The following is a 21160-nucleotide window of genomic DNA, read 5'->3' as shown; positions in this document are numbered from 1 at the left end:
TTTACTGGAAGGATGCGAAAATGTATAATACTCGTGATATATCGAGTTATTTTTTTACAGGAGATAGACACAACTTTTATTTTTATTAGACCATGATGACTAAAATTTGAAATAGATACAACAAGTTACATTTTTACACACTATTTCAATTAAACGTAAAAGTAAAACTTTACTGTTTAATACTTCATAAACCCTCCCTCATTTAAGCGAAGACCAGCGCCCAGCAATGTGGCAGTAATGGGGCAAAAAAATTATACCTATACACTGAAATCTTAAAGACTGAGATACATAAAACAAACGAAAGCTAACCTAATCAAACATATACAAGTTGTCAAATAAACTGAATGAAAGGAAAGTCGATTGCTCCATTGATGATAAGAACTCAACAAAACAAAGATCCTCCTCCTACGCGCTGTTGCCGCATTGAAGATATGATCGACACAATGAATGCACATGACGGCATGACGTCGAGATTAGAAAGCTTCACTTATATCCCAACATAACATTTAAGAACTCCATCTATCTAAGTAACTAATGACATACATACATAATACCAGGACTTTCTTCCCATAGGGGTAGGCAGAGACCAAATAACGCTACTTGGTACGATCCGCGATCCTTATACATATACATACATAATATTATCACGCCTTTTTCACATAGGGCAACGCCACGATTACGATATTATTAGGATCCTTACAAAATTCCCATGCCTCATTCACCCTCATACATTTTGTAATACCATGAGTTACGAGTACTTCGCACCTGACCTTATTTCCTGAATCTTAGAAGGTCAATATTCGCTTTTGTATTTTACGACAGTAGCTTAATCTTCAATTATTAAGGTAAACGTGAACGAAGCCGCGGGAAAAGCTAATCTAAATATCGTAATGAGAATTTTACGTGAACGTCTGTCTCATTAAACAGTAAATGTTTACAATGTTTACCGTTGGGAATACATGCGCATGCGCAAGCACCGGAAACATGCATTGGTATGTTGATGCTAAATTCTTTGAGATTTCTTCTTCATTAGCTTTTATCTCATGGGTATTACATTATGGGTATCGGTAAACGATAAAATAACGGGATATATAAATCTAGCCGAACGTCCACTGTCTGTTAAAATAAGTTTGTTTAATTTAACACGCAGTTAAGTTTAAGTTAGCTTAGTTTTCATGATAGACAAGACAAGGGCAACATTTTACCCCTAAAATATATCCAGGTAAGCGGAACTGTAAGGGAAATGCGGTTGTACGGTTACAAGCAAAACAATTTTGAAATGTCACTTTTTTGTCAAGGAAAAAAGTAAACATTACTACAGTTTATTAATTTAAAAGTAAATTTACATACTCTATGTATTTATTGTGGACTTTAAGCAATAATTCAATACATATTTTTACACAAAAAAGTACGATTAAATGTGCTATTGTATCCGTATCACATATCACCTCAACTTTTTTATCTTGTTAGCCAAATTACAAAGCTTTTATCAAACACTTTCTTGTACCAAATTCATTACCATTTAACATACTTCATAGTACAAATAATTAAATTTCTAAATCCATATAACAAAGTATTCAAGTACATTTAAGTCTTTGCATTCCACGATTATTCGTGCCCCTGCACTTAAAACACGGCGAGTAGTCTCGTTGTTCCAAAAGCCTTAATTAATGTTAACCGAGTTTATAGTCACGCAATCTTAGCCAAGGTAAGAACAGAAGGCTGTGTGAATAGTTTCATTCTCTTGTTAATTGAAAAGATATATTTTATAATGATAAGTTTATTATTGGAAATGATTCGCGACATACCATTGAAAAAGTTATTTTTTATTCAGGAATCTGCGTTGACAACTAGTGAACGTAAAATTGATGGTCATGACTTAGTACATTGTTACGTAACGTGTTAATCACTATAAGGAAGAAAAAGATATGCAGCATAGTGGCTTTGAAATAGTTGTCAACTGAGATATGTGATAGCCTGCCGATCATATTTTAGAAAAGAAGAATAGGTACTATAGATTTATCTTAAGTCGATGTTAATCGCTGTATCTTCTTGATTATTTATTTAAGTATTCTATAATTGAGTGGTGGTGCTGATAGATTTTAACTTTCCTGCTCATTTTACTACTCGTAACCCCGATTGATCGATTTATTTTTGATATTTTTGTCACTTCAATTCTGAAAGGGATTCGTGACTATTACTTCAAAACATAATTAAAATATATTTTCTTATTTTTGCCATGCCCGTTGATCATTAGAAATACGTTGTCACAACCCGTTCAATTTAGCATCTCTGCATCTTTAATAGTTGCAGCTCATATCTGTTCTGATTCACAAACTTAGTCACATCTTATTCAGGCGGAATAAATAGACTAGTAATATAACACTGAAATGTTTCACCACGTAACAAGGAATCGTGTTGAAATGAATGAGATCACTACAAATTTATACAAAACTGTTGTTGCGGAAAAATATAATGATGAGTATTTCGAGGTTTATGATCGTTTTATAGACTAGTGTGCTGAAGTACGTATTATATTTTTTGCGTGTTTTAGACATGTTAGTTATGACACGAAATATCAAGAAATTCTTTGCCGTGGATTAGAATTGTATCCCGTATAAAACATAGACTAAGTGTATTACGTGTACCAAAGACTAAATCAGTGTAATGTATTTGAAGAGCATTTCTATAAAGCTAACTGTCAAACATGATGTCTCTGCCGATGTCTGTCTGTCATGTACATCCAAAACATGATAAGAGACGCAGAGTTGACATATTGTGGTGCTTATACGAATCTTGTAAGAATCAAAGGCACGATACAATAATATTCCGCATGTCGATCACCTTAACATTACACTTCAAGTTTCCGTTATTCCAAAGTTCCAAATATGTTCAGAACGCCCTTATTTGGCTGTGAAGTCTACTGTAGTTCAAGTTTGTTTGTCTGTCGGTCACATATCGGGAACGCGACGTGTTTGCATATGATAAGGGACCGACTGTGTCGACTCCGTTCTGCCACTTAGACAAACCAAACATCGCCTGTTTGTTTATCACTATCACAACAAATATGTGAAAAAATCGTCAACCAAATGACGAAACAGTGTGTGAAATGAATAAATAGTAAACAGTGAAAGTAGGATTATAGTACACTTGAATATGTCAATATTATTATTATCTATGAGGAATTTTCCGTAGCAACAGTAATCTATGTTTCTTCTTGGGAACAAAACCGTCAAATGAATTAGAAAGAAGAAAAGTAGAACTTTGGCCAACAGTGAAAAGCATAAAGGACTAGAAAGAATAGATAGACTACGCAAAAATAAGTCAAGGATTTTAACAACTAAAAGCGATTAGGTGTAAGTAAAGGAGCTATACTTGGTCCCAAATTGTCAAACGCCTCTGATATTACTAAGATTATATGTATAAGCATTAAAAATAGTGCAACTATTCCACTTGTCAATTCCACTCAATACTAGCATTGATAAGATCGAGCACATATAAAATAAAAGCAGATGCTCAAGAGAAAGGAAATAAGAGCACGACTGTGAGTAGCGGAATTTTAATGATGTTGGAAATATTACTGTAGCGAACAGAGGAACACGCAGTTATAGAAATAAAATATATGAACGACTATCTTTTACCCGCGATTTCGTCCACGTGAAAAGATAAGTATACCGGGACAAAAAGTATCCTACCTATTAATTCAGGTTTTTAACTATCTGTGTACCTAAATTTCATTAAAATCCGTTTAGTGGTTCCGGCGTAATTGAGTAACAAACATCCATCCAGACATACACTTTCGTATTTAAAATATTAGTAAGGTAATAAAACTGTTTTGCTGAGTCACAGTTTCATCCGAAGATACATTTCAGTGAGTTGAAGTCACGCTAGTTTTTGCCTAGCGGCTTGGAAACTGTACAATATAATCTAAAATGAATCGTCTGATTCAAACTGTATTTAGTTATTGTTGAATTCAACTGATGTGTTAGCATTTTTATTCCAGACTGGTTCGTTAACGAGTTTGATGTACAGTTTTAGATATTGGTCTTTATATCAGACGCTGTTCCTATGGGGATAGGTATCTGCCCAATACTTTGGTCTCCAAATAATATAATTTGCTAAGATGACACAAACTTTATTTGCTTAGTTTATATACTTAAATATCACGTTATACATGACCGTAGAATATGAATACTATGCTCCTGACTTTTTTGATGAACATCAGCGATTTTACCTGTCTGTCTTTACACTTAGCAAATTATAATTTAAATCTACAAAAACGACAAAATCGTTTTTTTTTATTTTTTTTAACCCTTAACGGTCCCACTGCAGGGCAAGGGTCTCCTTCAACGTGGGAGAGAGCTTAGGCCTTGAGTCCACTTCGCTGGCCAAATGCTGATTAGGGACTTTGCATGCCGTCAAAACAAAATCAAATATAGATACATACACAAAACTGGTAATTACATCACCCTATATGCAACTGTGACAGTCAATCAGCTTTATCATACCAAAAAGTAAACGTCTTGAGTAAACTCAGGTCAGTTTTCTATACCCAATCAAGCGGATTTCCTTCAAAGGCTAATTCACCATCAATACGAACTGTGACTGTACATTTGAAAAAGCCTCGCACAAAAAGTGACCTGGTCCGGATAACAACTGACTGCAACATTGTAGCGGTAAATTGAGATTACATTCAAACTGATGCTGCTTTCGGCGAGCATTGTTCAACGTTTTTATTTCGTGTGTGACTCAATCGCTTTGCTTCACCGTACGGTGTGACTTTAAATGATGTTCTTACTGAAGCACTGCAGTTTTAGAAGATATGTTTTAAGTAAGAAAAGGTATCAGAAACTAAAGACTCTTTTATTAATGAATCGTATTTTCAAAATTTTATTCCTTATCAATCATTCGTATAGCTGCTCTCTGTACATTTATTGTACCTACCTATAACTCTAAGTAAGCGGTTTTCCCATCGTCAATTTAACTAATTCATGATTTGAATCGGAGAATAATTGGTTGTTTATGGACATCTAGTGTACAAAAAATATTCTGATTGAATAACATTCCTTAAATTGAAATGGAAGTGATTTATCATTCAAAATTCGCATAATTGATTCTAACGATTTATAGCTTTATAACAGTTGATTATTTAACGTACACTACCGTGCATAAAAATCAACAAGCCATCAAAAAACCCATAATTTACATAACCCTAAACCATCCATCAACAAATGAAGCCATTAATATCGCAATCAAAATTACTAAAACTTACATCACAAATACATTTAATTCGAAAGTAATATTACATCGTAACTCATAACCAATCACTTAACTATTAAGTGGTCAATTGAGAATTAAATGTAAAAAAATAAAAAAATTATAAACGTAGAACAAATGTACGGAACGCGCGGAATTAGGGCGTGAACAGACGTTGCGATAGCCGGATCTTAGTCGAAACGTGCGTACACGCTTTTTGACTTTACTCCTATTGTGTGTACGTGATGATATGACACACCTGTCTTTGATAAATTGTTTGTAGCCATTGTAAACTACCTTATAGCTGAATAAAACTATAGTTCAGGTATTGAAGGAAAAGTCAGAAGCTCGAGTAAAATGGTTCCGAAAAAATATTTGAGTTCCTTTTTGGGCAATATTGTTATCTGTCTAATTGTCTTATTGTAAATATGAAATTTATGAAGTTTAATCACTAACTTTTGTTTCCCACAGATCAGTTTTTTTAAGCCACACACGTAGACATAGTAAAAGGTTAAAACCTATTCTTTAAAACATTGCCTACTGCTTTCAGGATCAAAACTAGTTCGTGTAATAATCAATATACCCTATAAGTTTGTGGTTTACTCAACTACTTAGACTAGTTCAGAGGCGTTGCAGGCAAGTGGTCGTAACTTAAATTCCTGCCCTATCGAACTATTGTGGTCAGACTAATCTGGGCGCTAAACCTATTAATAACGAACTGACTGACCACGTGCCGAACTTACGAAATTGTTGTTTGTATCAGTTTCTTATTTGTAATATTATTATAGTTAGTATTGGTTTATGGAATTGGAGTTTTAACTTGTACGCTAATCTATTTTAAACTTACGCTTATGATGTGTTTTGATATGGACCTAAGTGAAGAAGTAAGTTTAAGTGAGGTTAAGTGTAAAGAAGAATAGTGTTCAAGTTAAACGTGACATTGATCAGTTATATAGGTACTTAAAACCCCTGTTTCTACAAAAATTGTTAGGAAATAGCTAGAAGTTACATTTAACGTAGTCCTAGACTCGAATTCGAAACCTTACACACATAAATGATGTAGGTTATGTGTATTGTGTACAGCTTACAATTAAATTTCCACAATACAAACTAATCATATTAAGGTTATATTGCTTTCACAGTCGCCAAGGTAGATCATCTCAAAGTACCTTAAAACTATGTAATGGTAAATAGTTTCTTACAGAAACGCGTCATGAATGTCTGGTATGCATATAGAGAAGGCCAAGTACGTGTGTCCGAATAAAATTAATGAGTTTTGATCGGCGGCCAAGTCGAGCCTTAATCATGCTAATTGATGTGTCTGTAAAGTTAATTACAGACGAACATACCCACATATATATATTAGTAACAAAAATTTCAAGGGCTTGAGTAAAATAACACTTGTTTATTACCGCATTGACTGTAACATGATTGAAAAGTCTATAATTTTATATGGGTTTTTTATACCCTACCCTCAACCCCGTCTTATACCCATGACTAGAAATACACTGTCAGCTGTGCACAGGTAGCTATGTTTTCTCAATAAGAGCCTATTTCCTACCCCGGGATAGGTTGTATGTGCAGTCATTTCGACGTAAAAGAGGAACAAACTTTGTATCAACCGAGCATAGAATCCGTTGGATACGTCATCTACTCAAATAAGACATCAACATCATAATAGTAATTATTATAGTTTTGAATCAATCATCTTTTGTTTTATCAAAACGAAACGTACTTGCAATGAAACAAATTAATTCTAGCAGATGAAGCCAATATTATTCTAAAGTTCCCATTCTATAAGTCGTTAGTGTTCAAGTATTTCAGTCTAGACCTTTCTAAACAAATACTACAGGCTATTAATAAGAATAGCCTAATGGCGCCAAAAGTTCGTTCACCTTTTCTACACATTGACTCTTAACATTCACCTCGCACGATTCATTCACATTCACTATAAATATTAAAACCTAGCTTTCAAAACAAACAGAGCAAAAATAAAGAAAAAATAATATACAAAATATATTATTTTAAATGTAGGATTTCTAATTACTTTCGCTACTTTAGTGAATGTGACTGTAGATCACGAATTCGATTGTACCAGTGTCATTTATATTTCACATACATAAATGCAACGACCATATTTACGTTTGGTTCCCATAGTAACCCATTACGTCACTTGGTATGGTCTTGCAAACGTCTTTTGCTCCATCCATTCCCCATCTCCCTTCATACGTTAAAAACAATATTAGCAGCACTGGATTTTGATAGTATTTTTGTTTTTTTTAGTTGCTTAGCAGTCTAATAATAGGGAGTTAAAATATTTTTATTTTTAATATTAATAGCTACTGCTGTGTCATTGACGGAATTAGGTATTAAACTAAGATGGAAGGTTTTGTGCTCAGTAAATAGCTTGTTTTGAACAGAGGGTATGTACGTACTCTCCTTCGGAGAAAACAAGCTGGGTTATTATAAACGAAACTAACTTGTAAATGGTTCAAAACAATATCTTAATGTATTTGAATGGCCAATCTAGTCAGAGTAAACCACAATCGAGCAATTAGTGTCAATAAATCAAAATAAGCAAGGCTATTAGGTCAGTGAGTCAACTATCTAAATCGAATACGAATCGAATAGCGAACTATTCGATACACTATCGAGTTTATATTTAGTGTTGTACTCAAATCGATTAACGACTAAAAGGGCGATTCGGAAAATCGTAAAAATTAACTACTTTATCGGTTTCTGCTTTAAATTGTTTTTTATGGTAGCATTGCCCTTAATAACAATTTTTTGTTACGTCATTACTATTACTTTTATAGAGATGGACCACAATTAACTAGAAAAGAAAGTAAAGTATGTTACTCTAAACTGTTTTGATTAATTCTAAGTATTTTTGTTGAGGCTCTATTTCGACCCAATTGTTTTAAAAATGAGGAAGAAAGTCAAGAAAATATGTGATCGTATTCACGGCCAAAAAAGCGTATAATCTCTTCACCTGACAAAATAGATACATTTAAATATGTACTGCCGATTAATAAAACAAAAATAATATTCCATCTTCCTATTAATTGACACTAATATACCACACACAAACCATAAATCTACACAAACAATTTCACCAATTAGTCCAAAATATTTCACGCCTCGTGAAAAAACTTTTTGGAAAGTGATACAAGATTAACATCGGCTGTCAATCACTCGCGTCTATAACTAACAGATGTTTAGTTCATTTTAGGGCGATCATTTCACAAGGTGTGTCAAAGAAAGTACCATAAACATGCACACATGGAATAAATTACATCCGATAGTGTTTGACGACACGGATTAGGCAGAACCGTTTAATTTGTAACTTGTAATTGTGTTATGAATGAAAGTTTATCAGTGAGAGCTGAAATAACAAGTTGAGTAGTTAATACACGAACTAATTTGTTCGTCTTTGTCAATGCAACAGGTTTGTTACATTCTTATGAGATTTTCCTTGTTGGTTCCTATTTGTTCAAACGCAACAAGTCACATTCGAAATCTCAAAGTACAGAATAATATAATAAATTTAACCCTTTAATGTCCCATTGCTAGGCAAGGGTTTCCTCCCGTAGTGAGGTAGGGTTAGCGCGCTGGCCAAGTGCGGGTTTGTATAGAATATCGTATAGAATAGGCTATAATAATTGTCGATTGGTAACAAGGGTTCATTGAACAGAAAATAGTCCGAAAATATAGAAATTATTTCTGGATATGACCAATACTGAAATAGCGAAGAACCTCGCCGCAATAAAACAAATCATACATTTTGTGTGTGTATTACGATGACAGAATACAATTTATTTGCTTCTTAGATCTTGAAGACGACCCTGAAAACGTCCACTTATTTGAAGAGCGGTAAAAAATATATTTTTTTACTAGTATGAAGAAACTTACCTAATAGTTTGTATCATCGCACTAAACGCGAAATGCTGATTCCAAATTCGTGGTCCCAATGGTGAAGTCAAGTATCCAATGTAAATTCATTCGTATAAAATATGTACTTCAAAAATATATTTGTACTTCGTTGTGTAAGAGCACTTGTTGCAGGTCACTTTGTTATTCGATTGTTCGTCTAAAAATGTCCTTTTGGTATAAACAACTAGCTACAAACATGCAAGACAACCATTAAATAGTTAGTTTGGATAACATTCAAGAAGACCGACACATTCCAATACCGTAAAACATTTTTATCGAAATAACATTAACAAGCTTCGTCCTTAAGCAATACAAAAAGAAACAAATATGCGGGCGTCTCTTAACGATTTACTATAAATTAAACCTTATCGACGTAATGATAAAGCACAAGGCATCACGATCAATGATGAGGATGAACAGAGTGACAATACAGTTATTTTATGGCCAATGTTTTAATAGAGTTAATTTATTAACAATAGGACGTAAAGACGCCGCTTTACGGCAGCGACATGTATAAAAAAAATAAAAATTAAGAGAAAATATTTTTAAGTTAAAGCAACACGAGAGCAAAAAGAAAACAAGGAGAAACGCAATGAAATCGAGACTACGAACGAAAAACACCGCAAACTGCTCATAAAAAGTAGACGTCTACTGGACGACCCACATATTTTAAAGCTTAGAGTCATAAAGAAGGCAATTAAGTCTAGAAATGGTTGTAATATAATGCATTTCAACAAAGCCGGTAAATGCTTCTAAGCGAATAATTGGCTGGTGTCATAACTGTCGAAAGTCAACGATCGGTTAACAAAACAGAAAACGAGCCACATGAAACTGTGGCTTTCAATTCAAGATGAGTCATCAGCGCCACTTGTCTGTTTAATAACGAATTATTCAATTTCACTAGCAGTTGGGACGCGATAGAGCGTTCAAGCTGTTCTAATCTTAATTACAAACTTTCAGAGTTACACTCAATAAGACTTCGATAAATTAGTCTCCGGCAAACTGTCTGCGACATCGACGATCTTCGATTTTCGCTTTCTTTCATGGAAGTAATAAATTTTCGCGTGACAACTTGGATACTTGCCATTTTTCGGTTGCGTAACGTTGGTACTGAACTACTAAGAGCTTCGAGCTTCGATACATACTCCATGAGTCAGAGGAAGTGTCAGATTAGAACCGGTGGCAATTGTAATCGAAAATAGACAAAAACTGCTAAAGGTGAATTGGGCAATTTGAAACTAGATTGCGAGTTAGATAAGAGAATTTGCTGACAACTAGTAAAAAATGTGGCCAATGAAGTCACGTATACAGGTGAAGCCGAGCGTGGAAGTGGCAAGAAAATAACAACCATCGAAGTGTTCGCTACTGATCTAGCGAAACGAGACGAGTACCAACATTTACAAGAGACTGGGTGTTGAAACGAAGGTAATATTGAAACGTAAGATGCAATTAGTAATGTTTCGTAGTAAATTATAGGCGCCAGTAGATCTGCCCACACGGTGACAGCATGTTTACATTAGTTATGTGCAGTTAACTACGATTAAGTGGTGCTCACAGATGGAGATCGTAATTTACTGTTAGTTTTGGACTTGTTGGTTTTGTGCAAATAAAATGTTATGAATCAAAGTTTATCTACGTACAAATCTGTGTTGACAAATCAAAGACTCATATGTCGTAACTCACAGTTTATTAATAGTAAATTAATTATAACTAAAGCACGTTAGTCACCAAACCGTCTGGTCTGAAATGCCAGTTAGTGACCGACTAGATATGTTAATTATTGCAGCGAGTAAAGCTCTACAAGGTGCGCTCAGGAATCAAGTAACCTCGAAACAGAAAGTCTGTATACATCGTGTGAAACGGTCAAGGTGACTTGGTTTAGCGATCTGATGGATTAGCACAAGATGCGAGCATTCAACGATATCAGAGTTATGAAAATTGATACGATAAACAAAACCACTTAGATTAAAATTATCGATAACAATGGAAATTATGACATCACTGAAGCAAGTAAAAATGATGTTTTAAGTAAATGAATTGAAGTCACAGCCTTGAAAGAATACCTACAGATGCGTCGAAATTCGTTCACAAGAAAGACGCCCGCATATAAGTCAGGATAACCACAGCCGAACCGCACTCGCAAACTGGTTTTGGTGCACTATTATTATTAAAGGCTCGTGCCAATACGGGCAGAAACGTGCTCCACCACAATACAGTTAACAAAGAAATATATTAAACTAAAATTCATAGCGTAATTACTGCAAATTATTATACCAAAAGGACACAACACTCGAGAGACGTCTCAGAAAATCCACGTTGTTACTTTTCATTTGCTTTAGTTCTTCAAATACGTATTTTCATGCATTCACTAACACATCCATTAATAATAAGGCACTTGTCTAAACGTTAGATTATAAAAACAGTTCAAAAAGTATGTTAAAATAAATTCTCCGAGTTGAGCGCAACGAACTGCCTGCGTCAGTCGGCCGTGCGCAGAGCCGGCGACTCGCAAACTGTTCCGTTCCGTTTCAAACTAAACATCAACGGCCACGCGGAGTGCGCCCTACCTCTCTGTCTCCCTCACCAGCAGAGAATCTACCGCGCGAGAACGAGACAGCACACACTCAAACGTCGTTCGAGTCTTATCGCAGGATAAACTTTACAGCGACGTGAATAGTTTCCGAGCATTAGCCAGAGAGGAATGGGGCGATTACTTTTTTTGTGTATTTGGCAGGACTTTTTTCTTGTCGAATGTTGGATCGGTTTGAGGTTTGAACTTCTATTTTTGTTATCGGGGCGCGTTAGAGCGGAACGGGAGGCACGAGACACAGTCTTCGATGTGAACGGAAACAAGGCGCTGAGTGACCAAGGATTCTCGGAAGTGTGATTAAAATTAACATGTATTCGACGATAGATGCAATTATAGTGTCATCCGGCTCAAGGCCGTGAACGGCAGAGCGGTTGTTTTTGCAACCGAAAAAGGCTGCATTACATAAACATGAATAACTTGAACATTCAGATGCACAATTGAATATTTGTAAAATCTCGCATCCACTCACGATCTGCTGTAAGTGGCCACATGGAGGTATGTACGCGCTGACCTCAATTCACATCTGCTATCTAAAGAGATCTCCTATAGTTATCGATCAAACAACACGTCACAAACTAGGTGGAACTGAATTGGATCAGAGCAACGAATATCATTTGGATGATGGAAATAACAATATTATCGGTAACGAGGCAGATAAACTTTTAAAAGGAAAATGTAAGTCAAAATAAAGCAAAGATTACGAAACAGCTACAATAACAATTATAAGAGATAGATCTGAACATAAAAAAAGTGTTATACACGGCCGATTGTCTGTTAAATTGTGTTGCATAACACCAGAAGCGATAAATATTTATCTAGCATTAGATTCAATAGTTCTCGAAACGACAAACATAGCCCAAATAACATAAGAAACAAATAGCATATTTGACCTTATTTTGGCAGAATAAAAAGTAGGTTTTACATTCAAAATGGCTGAATAACAAAACAAAAAATCAGGTAGGAAGTGGATGCAATCGTGCAATTGAAATGTATCGAAATCAATTGTGATTAGTTCCACTCGCTCTAAATGTTTTACTAGATTTAAAACTGTAACAAATTAAGTCATACGATCCTAATATTGCTGAATGAATTGAAAGTCATTATTAGCCACTATTTTAACAAGACTGCTATCCTTTCCAGCTCCAATTTTCAAGTTTTGAAAACAGCAATCATTTTACCTTTTTCCTTACAGGAAAAGGATCCATTGAGTCACTTAAAATACAATTATTGACTACAAATACACATTTAATAATACAAAAACATAACAAAGAAATCATAGTCATCAAACCGAAATCGGCATACTCTCGTAATCTCGTAAACGTTTATTATGAAAATTGCCTCGGAAATGTCGCGTGGAATATTGTCTGAGAGAAAATCGTAATTGGCAAGATAGGCACTTTCTACAACGCGTTACATATCGTAGAAGATGCCGGAAACAGTCGCATTATGACCGACGAAAAACATAATAACGTTTACAATTGAACAACTGATTAGTTATTGTCAGTTGCAAATAATGCAATTGCAAATGAGTTCTCTATAGAAGCTAATTTAAGATATTATTTAAAAATATATTTTTATTTTGATGTCTTGAATGTTTCTTTGGAAGTTTGACAGACGTATAATCAAATTATGTAATGTAGATGAGCTATCAATTTGAATAATTAAAATAGATTTAATAAAAGAAATAAGTGATAGTGAGTAGACTCTCTTAAACGCGAACACAACTTTGAAACATACTTTTTATTTTAGTGGAAGCAATAAAAATGCACCCAAATGTAACTGAATGCCATTCACTCAAGACCATTGACATACACAGACATAAAAGTTTATGTGTATTTAATGACTGCTCAATACTAGCTAAAGGCCAGAACATTGTAACATAATATCAAGTATAAAACAAAATAAGCAAGGACAAACGTAATCGCATTTCCTTTCAAGCAATTATGACATATAAACCTCAAATATAATAAGTAGTGACTAAGAATAAAGTAAATTGTAGGCCAAAAGTTGACCAAGATATCATTGTTGTAAAGTAAATGGAAGAGAAGTCAAAGTGACAGAATGGCATTGAGCATAGTGCTTTCTAACAAAAAGAGCAAGAGTTTGAATGCAAAAGATTGATGCTTCAACACAAATCTGGATCGCGACACAATGGGCGCGATTGTCGAAAGAACTACCAAACTTTCTCTCGGCCCTTCCGAGATGAGAAGTGCTACAAAAGTTTTTATGTGATCTGTTCTAGATTCATTACAAGTAAGTGTAATCGATGCGCCGCACGAAACATCTTTAGAATAAATAGAAAAACCATTGACATGAAAGGTAAAATCGAACTTTAAGTCGTACAACAAGTTTTAAAACCAAATTGCTCAGAAATTATAAAAAATCTCACGTTTACTTATCCTTTGATATCACTATACTCCAGTCAGATATAAACAATCCAGTCATTGAACTCAAACAACAATAATATTACAATACCATCGATGAATATGATATCATATGGAATAAGAAACAATACACCTATGATGCAGCTAAATTACATCCATCGGTTATGCAATACTCACAGGTGATAATAACACAATATACCAGATAAAGGGAATAGAATATCAAGATAAATCACTTCGAAATACACACCTTACACGAAATAAATGAAACGGAAGATTTTAAATTCTCAACTGCTGATATCATCCGAACAGTTGCCAAGTTAAAACATTTTCTTTTGAAACCAAACGAGTACTAAAACAAAAACTAAGAATGTCGAAGGCAAAACAGTTAAAAATAACACTTTCCAATGTAAAGTGACAAAGAAAACTCTCAAATTAGCTAATGTCAAGCTCAAACGAATGGTCGGAGTAATTTACACAGTACCAAATTTGGATTCTTTAATTTCGTCGCGTGTGGAGGCTCTTCTATGCGAGCTCTTGCAAGGGATTCGTCTCAAAGGCATAAACAATATTCTTATGCGTGTCTTAACAAAAGAAGTACATACAACAATGGGAAAGAATTGTAAAGCCTGTTCTTTGTAAAACGTGCGCGTGCGTTTCTTTTATAAAAGATGTAATTGATTTTTAATGCGAGTGATCCAGGGTGTTACGTAACGTTCCATAAAGCAAAGGTTGGAGAGAAATCTATGTTTTAAATGAAAGATTATTAAATAATTAACCCTTGTTACCTCTTACATATAATCCCATGTACTTCCTTGATTAACGAGGAAGCAACAAGATTAGTTTAAGCCCTTCTCTATCACTTACACGCACTAAGGATGTGTTATGAATAATCTAAATTATAATGATGTGTCAAATAAACATTCTAGGCTTTGAACTTATAGCGTTTATTGTGAGGTAACGATACGAATTCGTTTATCAATGGTGAATATCTCATATAATGCAAGAACATGAACTAAATCATAAAGCAAGGAATTATAGTCTACTTAATGTAACAAATGAAAACCACCTTCCATTCCGCATATTAATCTTTTTACTTGGCCATTGAAAGCTCGCTTTCTCATTTACATTAAACACCTGTGTATTGTGGCAATATATCAAAGCTAAGGCTGGCTTCCTTAAACAGTGGTAATAGACGTTATCTCTTCATTTAAATCGAGTTACAATTATTACCCTTTGCTTCCTACAGTGTAAAGCACTTCCTTGTATAAGATGTACCGAAGGGATAGATGTTTGGAAATAGTGAACTTTCTAAACAATTTTATGCAAATTGTTGATTGTTGAGTGAAAATTTACGGCCCGCGGTCTGTTGTTTGGTGATGAAACAAATATTGTACGATAAGTGTTCGGATGAAATCGCAACAATGTACCTCAGGCTTTGTTTACTTACGAATATGGTATAAGTTTTGAACTCAAGGATCGGATATATAACTACAGATATCTGATACAAATACAGATAAACCGAACTTTTCGTAACTGTCGAGGCTAGAAGTCTGGTGAAGCGGTGAGAAAAATTCATATTAGATTCTAGCACGAATTGTATAAGAGATACTAAAGTAGGGAATTCTATCAAAATCTGTTAGAATGCAATACTTCTATTAGCAAAGATCTAGGAAAAATGGTAAAACAAACTAGTTTCAAGTGGTTCTTTCCACTCCATGACGTTTGCCAACGCACCTTTTTTACCAAAAACTCACCGGTTTAAAATGTCTTTGACAGTTTTCGATCCAAATTATATTTATTTTGGGCAAAAGCCAATGCTTCTAGAATTGTCAAAGGAAACTGGCCATCATTTATTTTAAAAACGTCTATTATTATTTTGGCTATATTCGTATCTTATTAATTCAATGTCTGTCTCGACCTTAATCTAAAACTGGATTTTTAAAACTAGACTTTATTTTAATTAGCAGTCATTTTGTTATGCAATAATTAAGACTTTTAAAAGAATTTACGATTTACAAATTCAATGTACCATTCATATATTATGGCCATGTTTATAAAGTTTTTTTATTTTGGATCTTAAACACTAGATGTCAAACTAGGTGACTAGAACTTTCTAGAATAACATAATTTCTGCATTTTTATTCTGTATTTTAATATTTTTATTCACAATGTAATCAGGCTCTTACAAAAAAAAAATGAAAAAATATGAAACAATTTCGTGTTTCAATGTCATAACACGATAAGCAAAAAAAAGCGAGCGCCCTTCACGCGATATGCACCTAAATGCAATATTGCAATCTTAGAAATAGTACTGTTTTTACAGCCTTTATAATTTTAGCAACAATAAGTTATGCAATACTCGAACTGAATATTCTTGGACAAAATTATTTGATAATATTTAATCGATTCAAATATGTTTTATATCTAGTCAATATTATCACTACATATTAGAACATCAACCTCTCTTCAGTTCATCTATTCCGATAAATTTTAAACCATCTCAAAGGATTTTTAAGCGGTTTTCACCAATGGATAGACTGATTCCCGGGGAAAGTTTTACTGTATAATTTCTTAATATTCTGCAATACTACTTTTTACCACGCAAAACCGGGCCGCTGGTATCTTACAATCGGAATTACTTTTAAGCGGGCACAACACACACCGACAAAGCGATACAAATTCTCGAATCGCTTTAACCCTTTCATATCGGAGCCTGCAATCACGATAATCGTGAACATCGATAAATCAATTGACGTTATTTCCGCGAGCAGCGTATATCTGCAACAGTGTTGCAAGCACCTCCCACACGCATACCCACGCGCTTCTAATGATGCACCGATCTTAGGTTCACCTCGCGATATGAGCGAGCTCAACTCATTGTACAATTCTTAGTACACCTATTTTGATTCGGTTTACGGATTATAATGTTATTTTAAACACTATTGTGCTGATTTCACCATGTCGCCTAGAATCAAACCATTTGTTGCCTTTAGATGTTTCACGTTAGAGAAATATTGTCACAAGTTGATCGTTAAATCGATAAGCACTGCGAATATGTAAATGTAAAAATACAACCCATGTTGGAAACTAATCCGAAATCCATAAAGTTAAGACTAGTTATTTGAGATATAATTTCTATATCCTGATATGTATGATTTAAATTATATCCGAGAGAGCATAAATCACATGAAATGCTAACTTTTACATTATATTGACAAGATGTTGTGTAAATGAATGCCGAATATGATTAAAAGGATCGTAACAAGTGGTTGTGTTAATACTTTCACAACTCACCCCTTTAGGGATAAGGCGTGACTGTATGTCTCTTTCAACGCGGAAGAATTGCAAATCCTAGTCCAAAAAAGACTAAACCATAAATTGTAAAACATATTATCTTTCAACTGTATCGCTTTACGTCAAATAGCGGGTAAGCACAGTTCTGGCAAAAATCTTAAGGTGGGTCTACACTAGAATATCCGAGCACAAATTCCTTTTAGAAACACGCTTGTTCCATGATTGTAATACATACATACATAATATATATCACACTTCTTTCCCATATGGGTAGGCAGAGAGACCAAAGAACGTCATTTGGTACGATCCTTACAAATTTCCCTTGCCTCATTCACATCCATACATCTTGTCATACAGGACCGTCGGTTACAAGTACTACGCATCTCACCTGACTGATGTCTTACGGCCAGTTTCTTTATACATATCTAAAGCAATCGCTGAAGATATATAATATACTTTTACTTGCCATTAAGGTAGTAAAGACAAATCAGTTTCTTCATAGAACTATCGGGAACAAACATATTTGGCTGATGAGTTTTGAAGAAAGAAGCATGAACAAACTAGCCGTCCACGTTCACTCGTTTTTGGCTTGGCTAGTGTAAACCCACCTTTAAATCGCCCAAGGCGTTGTCGCTCCGTGTGAAATGACCCGTGAACGAAAGTGGGTGTAAGCAGTGTTAGTCGTTGCAACAGGTACTATTGTTGCTAAATATCCCGTTACGGGCAAGTTGCCGATAGAGACGTTTGAATTTAATTGGGTCTTGAAAGCTGTTACGTTAATATTTGTAAGAAGACACATGATTATCTGCTTTTTTATGAATTAAAGTCCGCCGTTAGCCAGCGTGGTCGACTCAAGGCTTTAGCCCTCCCTCATTGCAGGAGGAGACCCTTGCCTAGAAGTGGGACATTACTGGGTTAAATATTATCAATCACCAATTTCACTTTTATTCATTCAGAAGAAAGGGAAACCTGTTATTCGGAGACAAATTTGACAATTTAAAGATTGAGTTATAGGTAGTTATTCTATTACTTGAAGTGTCTTAATGGGCTATATTGTACGGATTTCTGAAGTCTTGTTAATTTCTAGAAATAACTATTATAAAGCGTCATTCAACAACGTTTATTTAATCAATTCATTATTGATTTTAACACTGCTTTTCCTAATTAGTTTTAGCTAAACAGTTATCAAAAACCGTTTTCCAACAATCCCACGTATAAATAACGTTTCAAACTAACTATAAAAGTTCAAAAGACAGAAGAATAGCACATAACGGCTTCCCAAAATGGCTAAACCATTTAACATACAGATAGAAAGGTTTATACTTTCCAATGAAATGATTCGTGGGTGTTTTCATGGTCAAATAAACTGACTATAAAGTTGCAAGTTCAACGGTGTCATAAAACTTAACATAATAAATGGTAGCCATTCACGGTTGACTATTAAATGATAAACGTTGGAAATTAAAGCGTAGGAAGACTGACCCGGCTATTACTTCATTAATGTAACTATGTCTGTGTATTTCAACTTGCCGCGAAAACTACAAAACTTTTCTGAAGTAACATTCAGTTAACGAAGATCCAAAACTACAAAATCTGTGAAATAAGACATCAGCCATGTCGCAAATGTTCATTTATTTATTAGGTACAGTAACAAACCACAGACTAATAAAAATAGTCGTCGCTGAGACCTGTTTTAACCTATTGCCCAAATGTCAAGAAAATGAAAGTTTATAATACAAGATTGCGATAATGCTCAAGTAACATGAGATCTTGTAAGTCTATAAGACACAATAGCAAACAACAATAGACTATAGCCCGACAACTTAGCCAACAGCCTTGGCGTGGACGATTAAAGTAGATTAATAATTCATAATTACGTGTATTTCAAAAATAAGTACCTAGCTGTATCAAAAAGACCACCATCAGCAGCATAAGCCTGCGGGTCACTAAAGTATTAAATTCAGAATTTTGTATACCTCCGCCAAACGAACCTTGCATACAAAACTCTCTACTAATTTGCTGCTCTATAGTCGGGTACTACAACACCCACTCTTACTACAGATTTCTCCGTAGCTAGGGGTCAATTTAACGGTTTTAGTTAGAATTAGGGAAACAATACGGGTAGTTGTATCGGCAGTGTCGCGGGGGCGATACGCTCCGACGCGCCGCCGATCACTCGTGACCGATGTGACGCAAGTTATGCGATGAAGCGATTTGTGGGGAATAAACGGTGGATTAACTTGAAGGATAGATCAAGATCTTATTGTACAATGCTTTTATTCTAATATCACGATGTTCTTAGTGAAATTTAAATAGCAACTAGCTCTTTGAGCAACCCGGGAGTCAACCTCATAATCGTCAGATGCATACACTACCGCCTGGTCACAGTGGATTATACAAGATTTGTTAATGCAAGACTACGCAGAAATAAATAGATAAACCTAATACATACAATGTTTAAAGTATCTGTATTGAAATTTAAACTAGTATTTTAAGATTAAACTCAGAAGTAGAATAAACCCAATATTTAAACAGGACAGTCACTTCATTTCAAATGTAAAGAATTCTACACGAAAGGTTTAGAAACGATTGAGTATTATAAGGCCACAATACTAACAGTAGTTAATTAAGCAGAGACGACTTCTTAAAATAATATTATGAAATATATTTAACATCAAATCAGTCCATATACATTAGAAAGTCTCCAGTCTGCAGCAAAAGTAAATTTTATACCATCAACATCCGCTTCGCTTCTGCCTTAGGCCACATAATTACATGCATTAGGGCGCATACGTCCGGCGATAAAAGCGGCGCATAAACACAAGTTCGGTTCCCGACCGGTACCGACTCAGCTGTTTGCTTATTCGAATCGCTTTGTATACTCATTTGGATAGACAACTTATTATTATTGCGCAAAGTTCCCTGTTCCGGTAAAGTTAGGTTTTAGTTGTGTTGTTTTAAGCTATGAATGGAAATATAGAACTGGCATATTACTTGCTAGGTAGTGACTATATTTGGACCATTCCAAATGTGCGCACTACGTCGTAAACAAAATAATTGTAGAAATGTGACAATGTGTAAGTGCGAGCGAAAGAGATCGATAATATGATGTCACATCAAAAGCTTTCAGGCTTAAAGAACTTAGAAAATCTTCCATATTTTCAATATTTATTAGAGCAATCTTTAATCGACCTTTATTAGAGGACAACCTTAATACTTTTCCTATTGCCAAATTTATTTATACAAGGACCCTTGTTCCATACCTCACGATATTTTTCACAAGCCCTTTCGACAATCAGCATCATAATTAGATCTTTATCAAACAATACCTACTTACTATAATCGTGCCCTACAAATTAAGAGCGGCTATCTATGTAGAGCGATCGTTTCGCTATCTACGCTCACTATCGATAAACATTAACTATAGTAGTACATTGTACGGCTGTCATTAGTATACCTCTGTTCGGTTTCACTTTATTTTGTTGTTTTGGGTTGCTGTTACTGTTTTTTATGTGAAAAACATAGAAGTAAATTCTATAGGATATATGTAAGACTGTATATACTATGGGTTTTTGTAGCGTCTACTGCCAGGCGTAGAAAAACCTTTACAATGGGTTTTCAGCGTTTATATGTTGACTAATGACGTATATTGTTAAAGAATATCACCAATATTTTGTCGCATAAAACAGATTTATAGTAAGTC

General features: G+C 34.7%; 1 protein-coding gene and 1 long non-coding RNA gene across 4 annotated transcripts in view; both read right to left on the bottom strand.

The window, feature by feature from the left end:
- The window catches only part of LOC142982212 (uncharacterized), an 89772-nt gene extending 78335 nt beyond the window's left edge, over positions 1–11437 (bottom strand). Inside the window, exon 1 of the long non-coding RNA XR_012959975.1 lies at positions 11257–11437. This is a non-coding gene — a long non-coding RNA (uncharacterized LOC142982212). The remainder of the gene's footprint in view (positions 1–11256) is intronic.
- klar (klarsicht) overlaps positions 1–21160 on the bottom strand; it is a 345461-nt gene that overhangs the window by 135715 nt on the left and 188586 nt on the right. The window lies entirely within an intron of this gene.

Source organism: Anticarsia gemmatalis, chromosome 21, assembly GCF_050436995.1.
Source record: "Anticarsia gemmatalis isolate Benzon Research Colony breed Stoneville strain chromosome 21, ilAntGemm2 primary, whole genome shotgun sequence".
Classification (NCBI taxonomy): domain Eukaryota; kingdom Metazoa; phylum Arthropoda; class Insecta; order Lepidoptera; family Erebidae; genus Anticarsia; species Anticarsia gemmatalis.
Note: the sequence above shows the minus strand (reverse complement) of the source record. Positions and strands in the feature narration are given on the sequence as shown.